The following is a 16,482-nucleotide window of genomic DNA, read 5'->3' as shown; positions in this document are numbered from 1 at the left end:
CTTTCCCTTTATTCTCTTTCACTAATTTTTATAATCCCCAAATGAATGTGGCCTATAGTTTTCTATTTTCGTGTGCTATCCTCCAGTTTTAATACCAGGGTTATGCTTTCTGTGAAGCATGAGTCGGGAAGTTTTTTTTTTCTTTTATTGTACTCTGCTTTCTCAGAGTTTTTATTTCTCGTTTTTATTTCTCTAGTTTAGCTGGATTTTTAAATAATAGCAAGCATTTGCTGAGCACTTATGTGGGGTAGTATGCAGAACACTTCACATCCATTAGTTTATTTATGCCTCACTATTAAGGAATATGTATTAATCCTATTTGGTAGATTTTTTTTGAAAAGGGTTAAATTATTAAATTTTACTTGTCCAAGGTTACATAGTTAATATAGACAGATAAAGGTTTGAATCTAGGCTATTATTATCAGGGGGGAAAAAACCATTTTTACAAAAAGAAATGTCCAAATCTTAAGGTTTCATGTGTGCAGAACCGTAAGGCAAGAAATCCTTTAAACATCCTCCCCCCAAAAAACTATGAGGGTGCCTCAATTCTAATCCTGATCTTCCCTAGATAATTAAAAGTACAATAACTGAATTATCTCTTCATTCTTCCAAGTTTTGAGATCAGAAGTGAGAAGGAAGACAATAGAGAAGACAACGTTTTTTTCCCCAAGGCGAATGGGTGAGATATATTGAGATAAGGAGATAAGCTTGGTAAGTATTTCCATAATTTAACTTTGCAAAAGACTTGGCTAAGAAAAGTTTTGCAAAGGAACCACAGCCCACCATGATAAGGAAGCCTCAGAAGCAACCACAGAGGCTCCTTCTGAGGTCCTGCACCTGCTTGGAAGGGGCTGCGCACTGAACTCCGAGCACAGCAGCTGGCACAGAACAGGTGCCCAGTGGATGTTGAGCAGTGAGGGCTGCTGTTGCCACCTTGCTCACTAGTGCTAATTCTGCCTACTGCGCAGGCTTAGAAATGGCCCGGGACAGAGGAGGAAAACCTGGGAAACTGGTTGTATTTTTGAGTTAGGACAGGATGTTGAGTCCCCGTCACTCCGCCGGCGGCTGAGACCTCAGGTGCATTTTTAGCTTTTATACAGTACGATCAAGGAAAAGACTGAAATCGGTCATGAAATAATCTCTCTGGAACATCAGCTGGGAAACTCCTCCCTTGAAGAGGACAGCTGAAGGTCATCTGCAAGCCAGGAGGGGTCCCATGTGGAGCTGTACATGTGTCCTGAGTGTGGACGGAGTGATACTCAGAGGTCGCAGGTTAATGAGTAAGTATCAGCTAATCTGCACAGGAGAAAAATACTATCATTGCCCAGACTGTGAAAAAAGTTTTCAGTGACAGCTCAAATTTAATTAGATGTCAAGGGATTCACACCAAAGAGAAGTCTTGTAAAGTGTCCTGAGTGTGTGTGTGGGTCCTTCAGCCAGAGCTCAGACTCACCAACCACGGGCGGAGGCACTGGAGGAAGAAGCCCTGCACGTGCTGTGAGCGCGGGAAGATCTTCAGCCAGAGTTCTAGCCCACCTCCCACAGGCCTTCACACTGCAGAGAGGCCCTGAGCCTGGAGGGTGGTCAGGGGTTCAGTGGAAGTTTGCAGCTCTCAGGGGGAGGCCCTGTTGTTGCTGCCAGCGTGGGAAGAGCTTTAATTTGCAATGTACATCTTTCTGGGCATCACAGAGCCCATGCGGGGGAGAGAGCTTACACCCCTCCCTCCTGTGGGAGGGGCTTCAGCGACAGTTCCAATCTTATTACTAATCCGAAAATTTATTCTCAGGAAAAACAGGTAATGTGGCCAGTAGGGAAGCAGACTCTGTAACCACTAGTTCATTCAGGGACCAGTTCCAGGGTAGGAATCTTGATTACTCCATGGATAGGATGTGTCTCTCTGATGTGTCTTAACCTGCATAGAAAGTTTGCCCTGAATTATACTATTCAACTCTTTCCAAGGATAGAAGATATCTTAAATCTGAGGTTTGTTTGTTTGTTTATTTATTTACAGTCATCTGCTAATTTATTTATTTATTTATTTATTTTTATTTTTTGGTGTTTTATTTTATTTTTTTATTTTTTAGTTTTTTAATAATAAATTTATTTTTTATTGGTGTTCAATTTGCCAACATTTAGAATAACACCTAGTGCTCATCCTGTCAAGTGCCCCCCTCAGTGCCCATCACCCAGTCACCCCCACCTCCCGCCTACCTCCCTTTCCACCACTCCTAGTTCATTTCCCAGAGTTAGGAGTCGTTCTTTCTTTCTTTTTTTTTATTTATAATAAATTTACTTTTCATTGGTGTTCAATTTGCCAACATACAGAATAACACCCAGTGCTCATCCCATCAAGTGCCCCCCTCAATGCCCATCTCCCATTCACCCCCCCCCGCCCTCCTCCCCTTTCACCACCCCTAGTTCGTTTCCCAGAGTTAGGAGTCTTTATGTTCTGTCTCCCTTTCTGATATTTCCCACTTATTTTTTCTCCTTTCCCCTTTATTCCCTTTCACTATTTTTTATATTCCCCAAATGAATGAGACCATGTTTGTCCTTCTATTCACTTATTTCACACAGCATAATACCCTCCAGTTCCATCTGTGTCGAAGCAAATGGTGGGTATTTGTCATTTCTAATGGCTGATTAATATTCCATTGTATACATAAACCACATCATCTGCTTATCATGTGAAGTTAACTGCAAAGAGTTTCCTCTTAAGGGAAGGTGAAAATGAAGCCTATGAGGAAGACATAAAGAGATGGAAAAATATTCCCTGCTCATGGATTGGCAGAATTAATATTGTGAAAATGTCAGTGTTACCCAGGGTAATTTACACGTTTAATGCAATCCCTATCAAAATACCATGGACTTTCTTCAGAGAGTTAGAACAAATTATTTTAAGATTTGTGTGGAATCAGAAAAGACCCCGAATAGCCAGGGGAATTTTAAAAAAGAAAACCATATCTGGGGGCATCACAATGCCAGATTTCAGGTCGTACTACAAAGCTGTGGTCATCAAGACAGTGTGGTACTGGCACAAAAACAGACACATAGATCAATGGAACAGAATAGAGAACCCAGAAGTGGACCCTGAACTTTATGGTCAACTAATATTCGATAAAGGAGGAAAGACTATCCACTGGAAGAAAGACAGTCTCTTCAATAAATGGTGCTGGGAAAATTGGACATCCACATGCAGAAGAATGAAACTGGACCACTCTCTTGCACCATACACAAAGATAAACTTGAAATGGATGAAAGGTCTAAATGTGAGACAAGATTCCATCAAAATCCTAGAGGAGAACACAGGCAACACCCTTTTTGAACTTGGCCACAGTAACTTCTTGCAAGATACATCCACGAAAGCAAAAGAAACAAAAGCAAAAATGAACTATTGGGACTTCATCAAGATAAGAAGCTTTTGCACAGCAAGGATACAGTCAGCAAAACTCAAAGACAACCTACAGAATGGGAGAAGATATTCGCAAATGACGTATCAGATAAAGGGCTAGTTTCCAAGATCTATAAAGAACTTCTTAAACTCAACACCAAAGAAACAAACAATCCAATCATGCAATGGGCAAAAGACATGAAGAGAAATCTCACAGGGGAAGACATAGACATGGCCAACACGCACATGAGAAAATGCTCTGCATCACTTGCCATCAGGGAAATACAAATCAAAACCACAATGAGATACCACCTCACACCAGTGCGAATGGGGAAAATTAACAAGACAGGAAACCACAAATGTTAGAGAGGATGCGGAGAAAAGGGAACCCTCTTACACTGTTGGTGGGAATGTGAACTGGTGCAGCCACTCTGGAAAAGTGTGTGGAGGTTCCTCAAAGAGTTAAAAATAGACCTGCCCTATGACCCAGCAATTGCACTGCTGGGGATTTACCCCAAAGATGCAGATGCAATGAAACGCCGGGACACCTGCACCCTGATGTTTCTAGCAGCAATGTCCACAATAGGCAAACTGTGGAAGGAGCCTCGGTGTCCATCGAAAGATGAATGGATAAAGAAGATGTGGTTTATGTATACAATGGAATATTACTCAGCCATTAGAAACGACAAATACCCACCATTTGCTTCAACGTGGTTGGAACTGGAGGGTATTATGCTGAGTGAAATAAGTCAATCGGAGAAGGACAAACATTATATGGTCTCATTCATTTGGGGAATATGAATAATAGTGAAAGGGAATAGAAGGGAAGGGAGAAGAAATGGGTAGGAAATATCAGAAAGGGAGACAGAACATGAAGACTCCTAACTCTGGGAAATGAACTAGGGGTGGTGGAAGGGGAGGAGGGCGGGGGGTGGGGGTGAATGGGTGACGGGCACTGAGGGGGGCACTTGATGGGATGAGCACTGGGTGTTATTCTGTATGTTGGCAAACTGAACACCAATAAAAAATAAATTCATTATTAAAAAAAAAGAAAATGAGGCCTATGGCAGCACTTTCTGTTTGGTATTAAGTCTGATATGCAAGAAAGTGTGGTGCTTCCAGAATATTGTGGTTTCAGTGCAATTGGTGATCACACAAAATATCTGATAAAAGATGGGACAGTTTCATTCATGATAGTCCATCATGATAGAGTCTCTAGTGTCTTCTGTCCCACCTCTGATTTCAGCCTCCACTGCTGTAGACAGTATGTTTATGCAAGTCCACCACCGTTCACCTCATGCTGACAGTACCCCTCATACGCATGGCCAGATCCTTGGTTGTTTTAAATCTTGAATCTGTTTTTTTTTTTTGAAGCTGTTTTAAGCCTGCACATGACATTTATCAATCCTCAGTGCTACATAAATCAGAGTTAGCTCTTGCAAAGGATAAGTAACTAGGTTGATGTAGGATACCATTGAACATTTATGATTCTCTGAATTTAGCAACTTGGTCTGTGAATTTTACCTGTGATTGCTGTGACTTTATCCTTGGGGCCAAACGCATTGTTGTAGAGAGTGTTTAAACAGGCATGAGTGAAGGTTCATCTAAGGCTGTCTCTGATTTGGAAATCAGGCATAGAACTAGGATTGGTGAATGTGATATCATAATATGTTTCTCTGTGAACCTGAACTCAAAACAAAGCCTTAAAACACTTTCATTGTTGTTGTCACTTACGATCATGATGCTAAGGCTGGGTCTCTACTAAAACTTTTGGGGAGCTCCTAGGGCTATAAGGTTTGAATTCACGTTTGTAGAAGTTCGATGTGATTGATATCTACTCTGTTGTTAAATGGCCCAGTCCATTGGCCCCAACCCAGCATTGCATTGAAAACCTTTAACACTTTTGATTTTTTGGATGTTAACTTCCTCTCTAGTTGCTTCCGAAACCCTCATATGGTATCCATCCACAGTGGGGTCAGCTAACCACCTGGGATCATTGGAAACCAGCAAAGAAATAGAATACAGTGTCCTCCAATCTCAAGGAGTTTGTTTGTTTGTTTACTTATTTATTTATTTATTTATTTATTTATTTATTTATTTATTTATAAGATTCCACTTATTTATTTGAAAAGGAGAGAGCACAAGCGGAAAGAAGGGCAGAGGGAGAGGGAGGAGCAGATTCCCTACTGGGTAGGGATCCCTATGGGGGACTCCATCCCAGGACCCTGGAATCATGACCTGAGCCCAAGGCGGACGCTTAACCCACTGAGCCACCAAGGGGCCCCTCTTGGGGAGTTTAGAAACCTAGTTGTTGGATATATACAGGAGAATTTGTTAACATTTAACCAAAGCCCAAATGGCCTTGCATTGAGTTGGGGAGATTCCTGATGATTAGACTTTTGAGGCCAAAGACTGTCTTGTACATCTTTGTATGACCCACTCTCAGCACAGAACCAGCTACAGGCAGGTTTCAATAGATGTTGACTGACTGATTTCTTTATGCCCACTGTTTTTTATTTTGTTTACACTCTGTAGCTTTTAAAAAGTCCAGCGAACATTTGTTGCCCCTCATCCTCTGCCACACTTCTTTTTAGACTTTTAAATTGTAGCTAGTCTGGAAAATATGTGCATTTGCATTTCTGTGATGACTACTGGGGTTAAGAAGGTTTTCATGTTTATTGGAAAATTGTGTTTCTAACTTTATGATGTTTGTTCAAGTCTTTTGCCCACATTTCTAGTGATTCTTCTACCTCATCATTTGTGCGAGTTCTCTCTCTCTCTCTCTATATATATGTATATATATAGTGTATTATTCAATCTATCTATATATAGTGTATTATATTTTTAAAGATTTTATTTATTTGACACAGAGAGAGAGAGAGCACTAGCAGGAGGAGTGGCAGAGGGAGAGGGAGAAGCAGGCTCTCCACTGAGCAGGGACTCAGTTCGGAGCACTGAGCCTCGACGTGGGGCTCGATCCCAGGACCTGGGGTTATGACCTCAGCTGAAGGCAGATGCTTAACCGCCTGAGCGACCAAGGCACTGTAAGTTCTTTATATATTTTAAATCCAGATTCTTTGATATATGTATTTCAAGTTATTATCTCTCTTCTGACTTGTGCTCAATGCTGTCTAGTTTATCAACAGTTAGTGCTTTTTGTTTTCTGCTTTTGAAACCTTTCCTTACCCCAGGGAAATGCAGATATTCTCTTATGTTACCTTCTAAAAGCTTTGTAGTTTTGTCTGAAATTGATTTGTTGTGTATTATCTGTAGTCAGAGGCAAGTTATTTCCTTCACACAGACTTACTTGTGTCAGTTGCATTTATTGCAAAGACCATCCTTTCTCCACTTCTCTATGGTCACAAATCAAGCATCTCTCTAGGTTTTCTATTTTATTGTTTGTTTGCTTGTTTTGGTGCTGATCTCACACAGTCTTAATTACTGCAGCTTTTGATGAAGTCATAACATCCTACAAAGCAAGTTGGCTCATCTTGTTCCTTTTCTCAGGATTTTTTTGTTGGCTGTTTCTGGCCCTTGCAATTCCACATACATTTTAAGACCAACTTGTCAAATTACTTAGATACAGGTTCACATGCCCAAAGTTTTGAAATTAGATTTGGAGTCCACTAACTACAAATTAATTGGGGAGAAAGGCTATCTTCATGAAACTAAGTTATTTCAGTCTACGAACATTTACATAGCCATCCATTTCTTTAGGTCTTTTAAATTTTCTCTCAATAATGTCTTACTCTTTTCTGTGTAAGGGTCTTACACAGTATTTGTAGGATTTATCCATAGATATTTGAAATTCAATTGTAAATTATATCTTTAAAAAACTCCATCTTAAAAATTTTAATAGTAGGGGATCCCTGGGTGACTCAGCGGTTTAGCGCCTGCCTTTGGCCCAGGGCGTGATCCTGGAGTCCCGGGATTGAGTCCTGCGTCGGGCTCCGGGCATGGAGTCTGCCTCTCCCTCTGCCTGTGACTCTGCCTCTCTCTCTCTTCCTATGTCTATCATAAATAAATAAATCTTTAAAAAAATTTAATAGTATAGAAATATAATACATTTTTTTATATTGACCTACTTTCAGCAACATTGCTAATGCTAATAATTTTTAGATTTTATTTCCTCTTGGGGTTGGTATATGATATATGATCCCAGGACCCTAAGACCATGACCTGAGCTGAAAGCAGATGCTTAACCAACTAAGTCACCCAAGCTCCCTGCTAAATTATATTCTTATGAAATTGCCTGTTTCATCCAAGTTATATTCTTAAATAAATTTGTTCTTTTGATAGTTATCCATTTAAAAATTTATTCGTATAAAGTTATTCATGGTATTGTCTTATGATTAAGAAAAACTTCTATTGCATCTATGGTTATTACCCCCTTAAAAGTGCTATTATTTTTTTTCCTCTTCACTGTGCTACAATTTACATAGCACTGGAATTATCTGTTTCCTGAAGGTTTGGTAAAAGTGTGTGAAAACATCAGGGTTTGATGCTCTTTGAGGGAGAGTTGGCCTTTTTACATCTTTAGTTATTTTCATAATTGTGATCATTCTGTTTAAACTTTCCTGTCTTCCTAAGGCCAGCTTTGTTAATTTTTATGTTCTGAGAAAATCTAATCAAGTATCACATTTACTTGCATGACACTGGGAAAAGTAGTCTAGATATGATCCTCTTAGTTACTCCCTACTAGTGATATCCCATTTTCATTTTTTATGTTTTGCATTTGTGCTTCCTTCTATTTTTTTCTTGAAGAGGTTAGCTAATAACTATATTTGTTACTTTAAGAATCTCTTGGCTGAGTAATATTCCATTGTATACATAAACCACATCTTCTTTATCCATTCATCTTTCGATGGACACCGAGGCTCCTTCCGCAGTTTGGCTATTGTGGACATGGCTGCTAGAAACATCGGGGTGCAGGTGTCCTGGTGTATGACTGCATCTGTATCTTTGGGGTAAATCCCTAGCAGTGCAATTGCTGAGTCGTAGGGCAGATCTACTTTTAACTCTTTGAGGAACCTCCACACAGTTTCCAGAGTGGCTGCACCAGTTCACATTCCCACCAACAGTGCAGGAGGGTTCCCCTTTCTCCACATCCTCTCCAACATTTGTGGTTTCCTGCCTTGTTAATTTCCCCCATTCTCACTGGTGTGAGGTGGGATCTCATTGAGGTTATGCTGAGTGAAATAAGTCAGTCGGGGAAGGACAAACATTATATGGTCTCATTCATTTGGGGAATATAAAAAATAGTGAAAGGGAATAAAGGGGAAAGGAGAAAAAATAAGTGGGAAATATCAGAAAGGGAGACAGAACATGAAAGACTCCTAACTCTGGGAAACAAACTAGATGTTCGTTTATATAAATTTATATAAAAAAAGAATCTCTTGCGTGTATTAATGTCCTACTTTCTAATTAATATGCTTACTAATTAGGTATTTATTAATATCTTTATTCAATTCTTCCTTCTGTTTTCCTTATGTTTATGGTATTGGTTATTTTTCCTGATATTTTACATTGGATGCCATTGTATGGCCACAAAATGGTTGCTGGAGTTCTTTTTTTTAATAATAAATTTATTTTTTATTGGTGTTCAATTTGCCAACATGCAGAATAACACCCAGTGCTCATCCCGTCAAGTGCCCCCCTCAGTGCCCGCCACCCAGTCACCCCCACCCCCGCCCTCCTCCCCTTCCACCATCCCTAGTTCGATTCCCAGAGTTAGGAGTCTTCCATGTTCTGTCTCCCTTTCTGATATTTCCTACCCATTTCTTGTCCCTTCCCCTCTATTCCCTTTCACTATTATTTATATTCCCCAAATGAATGAGACCATATAATATTTGTCCTTCTCCGATTGACTTATTTCACTTAGCATAGTACCCTCCAGTTCCATCCACGTCGAGGTTGCTGGAGTTCTAGCCATCTCATCTGAGTTGTAGACAAGAAGGAGGGAAAGAGCAAGGGACAAAAGGGGAGGGCTTTCCCTCTGAGTCATGTCCCTTTAAGGAGATTTTCTAGATGGTTTATCCAATAACTTGGTTTATATTTCATTGGCATGTTTTTCTTCAAAAGAGGCTGGGAAATTTTTAGTGTTAAAAGTTTTTTTTTCTTTTTTTGGAGGGAGATGAGGGAAGACCAGAGGAAGAGGGAGAGAATCTTAACACTAAAAATTGGTCATAATTATTGTCTTACAACGTTTGTGTTTGTTTGGATTTACCATACTTACAATATTATTTGCTCACTGTTCTTTTTTCTCCATATAGATGTTCATTCTGGACTCATTTCATTCTCCTTCCTCTTCTTTTCTTTTTTTTTAAAAAGATTTTATTTATTTATTCATGAGAGACATAGAGAGAGAGAGACATAGGCAGATGGAGAAGCAGGCTCCATGCAGGGAGTCCGATGTGGGACTTGATCCCAGGACTCCAGGATCATGCCCTGAGCCAAAGGCAGATGCTCAACCACTGAGCCACTCAGGCATCCCCTGTTTCACTCTTATTATTGAAAGATAGTTTTGCTGGTTTCAGAACTCTAGGCTGTTACTTTCTCTAAGCACTTTGCAGGCATTACTCCAGTGTACTATGGTCTTATTGTAGCTATTGAGAATTCAGCTATCAATTTATTTATTTTTAATTAAAAACTTTTTATTGGAGTTCAATTTGCCAACATTTAGCATAACACCCAGTGCTCATCCTGCCAAGTGCCCCTTCAGTTCCCATCACCCAGTCACCCCAACCCCCACCCACCTCCCTTTCCACTCCCCCTTGTTCATTTCCCAGAGTCAGGTGTCTCTCATGTTTTGTCAACTTCACTGATATTTTCACTCATTTTCTCTCCTTTCCCTTTATTCCCTTTCACTAATTTTTATATTCCCCAAATGAATGAGACCATATAATGTTTGTCCTTCTCCGATTGACTTATTTCACTCAGCGTAATACCCTCCAGGTCCCTCCACATCGAAGCAAATGGTGGGTATTTGTCTTTCTAATGGCTGAGTAATATTCCATTGTATATATAGACCACATCTTCTTTATCCATTCATCTTTCGACGGACACTGAGGCTGCTTCCACAGTTTGTCAGCTATCAATTTAATTGATAGTCCTTGGTAGGTGATCTTTCTTTCCTAGATGCTTTTAACATGTTTGTTCTTTGGTTCAGCAGTTTGACCATGATGTGCCCAGGAGAGCACTTCTTTTGACTTAGCCAGTTTGGGGATTTGCAAGACTTCCTTTATGTTTTGTTCTAGGTGTTTCATCAATTCTGGAAAATTTTCAGTTATTATTTCTTCAAGTTTTGACTTTTTTTTTTTTACCTTTCTGGTCTTTCCTGCTATACCAAATTAGTTTTATACTGATAGTCTCTCTCTATCCTATGTGGCTAAGTTCTTTTTCATAATTTTCATCTTTTTGTCATTTTTTAGCTTTTTCCTCCAGTTTACTGGTTATCTTTCCAGATGAGTCTAGCCTCCAATTAAACCTATTCCTTGTCTTTCTAATTGTATTTATGGTTTTCACCTCTGAAGTTCTCTTTAGTTATTTTTAAAATCAGACCAGCAAATTTTTTATATTCTCTTTCCCTTGATCATGTTTTTAATTCCTCTGGGCATTTCCGTTTCCCTATTTTTTGAAAAGATTTTATTTATTTATTTATTTATTTATTTATTTATTTATTTATGAGAGAGAGAGAGAGAGAGAGAGAGAGAGAGAGAGAGAGAGAATAAGCAGGGGCAGGGGCAAAGGCAAAGGGAGAGGGAGAAGCAGGCTGGTTGCTGAGCAGGGAACTCAATGGGGGCTTGATCCTAGGACCTTGGGATCATGACCTGAGCTGAAGGCATACACTTAACTGACTGAGCCTCCAGGTGCCCCTGTTTTCCTATTTTAAATATTGGGGCTGGGCTCCGTGTTCTTTAGCGACACTTTCAGTCCATAAACCCTTCCTGTTTTCTTCTTGGGGTGGAGCGTGGCATGCTGGTGGTGGTGGGCTATTAGGCTATTATTAGTGCTATTGAACAGAGCACTTCTGTTCAGTTACCCTCCTCTTCTGGGTAGCTCAGGATGCCAAGTTTGGTCTAGAAGTCCTAGTCTGGTGCCACCACCTATTAGGCAGTCAGCATTTCCATTACCCTGGCTAAGCCTGAAGAACTTTAGTTCCAGTTACTTGCTAGGTACAGAACAGCCTTGGGGGCAATGGCTGACTCTCACTTTTCCATTTCCATGCCCATGGGGCACTAAGATGGGGCCATTTCTGAGGAAAGTAATTTCCCAATCTTCCCAGGTACACAGATGAATGTGCTTCCTAAAGTCAATTTGCACCTCCTTGCAGTATCACCAGAGAGCTTCTTTCTTCTCTAGCCTTGGAAAGATGGGCAGGCTCCAGACCCCTTGTATTGAATAGAAACCATTCAGACAGCCAGAGGCTCAAGAAAGAAGCAGCATTCTGATTCTTTTGGATTAAATGGTTTTAAAGATAATGTTAGGGGCACCTGGGTGGCTCAGAGGTTGAAAGTCTGCCTTTTGCTCAGGTCATGATCCTGGGGTCCTGAGATTGAGTCCTGCCTCAGGCTCCCTGCAGGGAACTTGCTTCTTCCTCTGCCTGTGTCTCTGCCTCTCTCTGTGTGTCTCTCACGAATATATGAATAAAATCTTTAAAAAAAGACAATACTAGGTTTGGCTCTGGTTTGTACTGGCTCACTTTTTATTACATGGAATCTGGGAGATCTTTTGATTTAATTTACATGTTAGACTAAAACTTTAAATTTGTGTGGACATGCGGGACACCATATAGAAATGTCTGTTTATGCAACTTAGAACAAAATAACTTTTCTTTTTTAAAAATTGCTTTTTTTGAGATATAATCCACATACCATACATTTTACCCATTTAGAGTATGTAATTCAATGGTGTTTAGTACAGTCATCTGTTCAACCTCACCATAGTCAGTTTTCATTTTCATTACCTCAAGAATTCCTGTAGCTTTTAACTATCAACTCATTCCTCCCCTTCCCCCAACCAAGCAACCACTGACTTGCTTTTCATTTCATAAATTTCCCTCTTCTGGATATTACATATACATGGAATTATAATATGTGGCCTTTTGTTACTGGCTTCTTACACTTAGCATAATGTTTTAGTGATTCATCCATGTTCAAATATGTCAGTATTTCATTCTTTAAAAAGATTTTATTTATTTATTCATGAGACACACACACAGAGGGAGAGAGAGAGAGAGAGGAGAGAGAGAGAGGCAGAGACACAGGCAGAGGGAGAAGCAGACTCCATGCAAGGATCCCGATGTGGGACTCAATTCTGGGTCCTGGGATCACACTCTGGGTCAAAGGCAGATGCTCAACTACTGAGCCACCCAGGCATCTATTTCATTCTTTTTGTATGGAGGGATAATATTCCATTGTATAACTGCTGCACATTTATCCATTTGTCAGTTGACGGATATTTGGGAGATTTCTACCTTTTGGCTATTAAAACAATGTATTTTAATTTTTTTAGAAAGAGAAAGAAAGCATAAGTTGGGGGGAGGGACACACACACACACACACACACACACACACACACAGACAGAGAGAACACCCTAAGCAGGCTCCACGCTGGATTTGGAGCCTGACATGGGGCTTGATTTCACGACCCTGAGATCATGACATGAGCTGAAATCAAAAGTCAGATGCCCAACCAACTGAGCCACCCAGGCACCCCTACCTTTTGGCTATTATGAATAATGCTGCTATATACAGTCAAGTACAAGTTTTTATGTGCGTGTATATTTTCATTTCTTACCTAGGAATAGAATTTCAAGTTATATGGAAAATATGTTTGGTCATTTGAGAAATTTCCAGAAAATCAACTTTTCTAGTTCTTAATTCCTTCATTTGTAAAATGGAGATAATGACGGTGTCTATTTGATAGAGGTTTTTTTGGTGGGGATTCAGTTACAAAATGAATATATGGTTCTAGCTGAGAACGTGCAAATGGAAACTAATGAAGGCTATTCTTATTATCATCTGGTCTGGACTCTTCCACTTGCTTGCTGGGTCAGTCTCAGTCTTTGGGCCTGAATTCCTTGTCTGTCAAGCAGGAAGACTAATATCAGTGATGAATACAGAATGGCTTGGGAAAGGAAGATGTAGAGGGGCTGAGGTTTGCTTCTGGCAGGGTCCACTTCCCTCTTCCTTCTCCACCCCTCCTGCTTCACCCTTTTTCCTGGGGCTGATGAGTGGGTTCTTGGCATTCAAAGGGCCCAGCTCCAAGTTCCAGCCTTGCTTCTTCATCAGGAGCTCTGGCATCTGATTCCTGATTTCCTTACAGATTCTAAGAAGATGCCTGGGGGCAGGAAGAGAGGACGTCATGCCCAGGGACTCCAAGTGAGGGTTTGTTCAAGATGTTCCATGCTCCCAAGTGAGCTTCAGCCTGGAATGATCAGAAGTTAGTCCTCCAAATGGATTGTGTGAATGGTGCTTTTGGGGAGGTATGGGGCATGCTTTCACCTCTTAATAGTTACTGAAGTCAACTGCTGTTTCTGATAAAGCTTATGTTAAACATACAGTTATATGTGCTTGCACTTCTGTGAGTGTTCCCAGATTTTGTTGTATCAGATAAAAAAAGACTGCTTACTGAAATTTGTAGCAGAGATCTGTAGAGAGGCTGCTTGTTTTACGAGATGTAACACCATTCTCCCCCCCGTTTTTTTCTTTTTAAGATTTTTATTTATTTATTCATGAGACGCACACGCACACACACACACACACACACACACACACAGAGAGAGAGAGAGAGAGAGAGAGAGAGAGAGAGAGGCAGAGACACAGGCAGAGGGAGAAGCTGGCTCCATGCTGGGAGCCCGATGTGGGAATTGATCCCAGAACTCCAGGATTACGCCCTGGGCTGAAGGCAGGGACTAAAACCCTGAGCCACCCAGGGATCCCCTAGGCCAGTGATTAATATGAGTCACCTTTTGCTGCAGAGGTGTTTGACGTGCTGTCTTAAGGACACATGTTTACTGAGCTGAAAAATCTTTTTTTCCCTTTTCAATAAAGTTTATAAGGAAGGAAATGAGGGAGTGCCACGTTCTAGGGATAACATGTCATCCAGAGAGGTGGTCTTCTCTGCCCACCTGCATCTCAGCCTTCATGGAGCACCTGCCACCTCATCTTCCTCAGCCTCTGTTAGTCTGGACTCCAACTAGACCAGCAGCATTGCGCTGTGGAAGGAGCTAGACTTCTGGTTCAGGCAGCTCTGGCTGCAAATCCTCTCCTTACTGGTCAGTGTCAAACCTTCAGCAAGTCCCTCAGCCCTGCTAAACCTTGCCTTTAAATTGGGAATAACTCCTCTCTCAGAACATTAGAGTATAAGGACCTACTGCATGCATTCTGTACATAGACTCTCCAGTGCCTAGACATAATCTCTAATCCCTTCACCCATGATGTGGCAGATGCTATCCTTATCATCCAGCTGAGATTTAGAGAATTCAATGGCTAGTGCGGTGGAGGGGTCTGTGCCCGGTCATCTCTTTGGGCCTTACCTTGACTTCTGCCTTATGGCTGCTAGCATCAAACATCTGTTTCCTACACCTGGAAAACCCAGCACAGTAGGGTTTGCTGGAAGGCAGTGCCTCACCTCTCACCCCAAAAGCCAGAGTGCTGTTGGTTGCTTGCTTTCCCTGAGCCCCAGTCAGGGAGTGAGCAATCCCCTAGACTCAGCCAATTGGATGTTCCCATTTGGGACTTTGAATCTGGGGGAAATGACACAAAAAAGTAGTGGACAGTTGAGAACTTGTTCTGACAGCAGCAGCAGAAGCATCCTGTGGCTGGTCATGGTGGTGGCTGCTGTGCTCCATTGCCTGAGCACCAGCTATCAGGTTGCTCCAATGGCAGGAGCTTGGAAATTGGCTGTGGCTCAGGTCATCTGGTCTCCTTTGGCATCTGCCTACTTTCCTTCCTGTCAATTTTGTGAGCTTCTTGATATTATTCCTCAAGTTCCTCTTCAATGTAAGTTACTCAGACTTGGTTTCTATCATTTGTAATCAAGAACTCTGTGTGGCAGTTTTATGTCCCCAGTGATAGTCCTCTGGTATTTCTGAGCCTTTTCATTTTCTGTCTGACACTCCCATCCAAATGCTGGGAATCATTTGACTCTGCTTTGTGCTATTCTCAGCCTGTCAATATTGATTAGAAATACCAGGGGGGCCACTCACCTCGCACCAGTGAGCTTCCCACAGACATCTTCCTTTTTCAAACCAATGTTGTGACTGGACACACTCTTGTGGTTCTTATGAGTATAAGGCACCTTCCAGCAACAACCATCAGGAAACTTTGAAAAAAAGAAAGACTTATTACTTACAAGACCTGGGAATTACACAGCACCCCTGGGGTGACACAGGAAAGTTGCCAGTAAAGGGAATCATGGGCCTGGGGTTCTGTTTTTATTGCGGTCAAGGGTGGGGGACCTAGGGTTTTATAGGCATGCTCTTTTTTGGTGAATTTAAAACATAAAAGCAGGAATTTAAAGCTCAGGGGATAAAAGACAAGTGGCACAAATGATCAGTTATCAAACTCAACCAATATCTCTAAAACAAAGGAGGTGGCCTGGCTCTTTACCTAACATGGCTGGAAATGTGTTTTTTTGAGATAGTCCTCTTTGAAATGGATGCCTTAGCAATCAAAGTGGATGCCAGACACTTGCACTACAAAAAAGAAATATAAAACTATCAGGACTTTATTGTAAAGCATCCAATACATTTTTACACTTCATAGACAGAGGCTGGTAAAGAGCCATTATTTCTGGTGGACCCGCTGCCCCGTTCTTGCCTGTGCTCCCTCAGGACTAATTTTTTCACAATCCTGCTCTTTGCTGAAGAGTTCATGATGAGCTCTTCCTTAGGGCCCTGCTATCCCTAGGTCCTGCCTTCCACTCCTTCCTGCCTGGACTCCAAGGGGACAGGATTCTTCTCCTCCTCTGAGAGTCTCAAGGAAGTCATGGCCTTTGTCAAGAGACTAAGGGGGTTACCAAATACAAACAGTCCCAGAGACAGTATGGAAAGTGACTCCTCCTTTCACAGAGTCCAGTGCTAGGAACAA

At 41.2% G+C, this 16,482-nt stretch overlaps 1 long non-coding RNA gene across 1 annotated transcript; it reads left to right on the top strand.

Moving 5' to 3' along the window:
• Window positions 1–465: 465 nt before the first annotated feature.
• LOC129520897 (uncharacterized) lies at window positions 466–13,947 on the top strand. Its single transcript, XR_008666696.1, has 2 exons — window positions 466–1,280; window positions 13,715–13,947. It is a non-coding gene; the product is annotated as an uncharacterized LOC129520897 (long non-coding RNA).
• Window positions 13,948–16,482: the final 2,535 nt, after the last annotated feature.

Source organism: Nyctereutes procyonoides, unplaced genomic scaffold, assembly GCF_905146905.1.
Source record: "Nyctereutes procyonoides isolate TBG_1078 unplaced genomic scaffold, NYPRO_anot_genome, whole genome shotgun sequence".
In the NCBI taxonomy this organism is placed as follows: Eukaryota; Metazoa; Chordata; class Mammalia; order Carnivora; family Canidae; genus Nyctereutes; species Nyctereutes procyonoides.
The sequence above is the reverse complement of the archived record's forward strand: the minus strand, read 5'-3'. Positions and strand labels throughout refer to the sequence as shown.